Source organism: Tupaia chinensis, unplaced genomic scaffold, assembly GCF_000334495.1.
Source record: "Tupaia chinensis unplaced genomic scaffold, TupChi_1.0 Scaffold000175_1, whole genome shotgun sequence".
In the NCBI taxonomy this organism is placed as follows: Eukaryota; Metazoa; Chordata; class Mammalia; order Scandentia; family Tupaiidae; genus Tupaia; species Tupaia belangeri.
This window is the reverse complement of record NW_006159650.1, coordinates 2,671,686-2,672,254: the sequence shown is the minus strand read 5'-3', so window position 1 is coordinate 2,672,254 and position 569 is coordinate 2,671,686.

Sequence of the window (569 nt, the reverse complement as noted above, 5' to 3'; positions counted from 1 at the left end):
CGAATAGGGAGCAAGCTATCTCACTGTATCTCTCTTAATGCACACTGAATTATTATTTGTAGTAAATAAAGCATCCATCATGCATAGCTGCAGTTTCTCTCTTTAAAGAAACAGGAGGCAGCTTCTACATTTGCCATTTGGCTTCTCTTTCAGAGGATTCCACCAGGGAAACTGTTGCTCTACCCTTCCCTCCTCCTGAACAATCTGGGCACCGTAGTTTGGCACTCACTAGAACTGAGCCTGGTGTTACCGGCTCTTCTGGCAGGCACTGTTTATTTCTATGATATAAAGTCAATTTCCCTGGACATCTTTTCTGTGTGTTACAAATGCTGTAGATCTTGACCAAGGTGAAGGAAACCTGAAAGGGGTAATGCAAGAAGGAACAAGCCTAAGCAATTTCTTAGCCTGAATCAGTCTCTGAATGGTCTCGTTTCAGGGCTTGTTTTGCACTTTGTAATCCTTTTGCTATGATTAAATGAAGTTGCCAAACCTCTGTGCTGTGGATACTTTGGCAATGGTCTTTAAAGTCTGTAGGATCTGATTACCAAAGCTTCAGACACCCCACATTA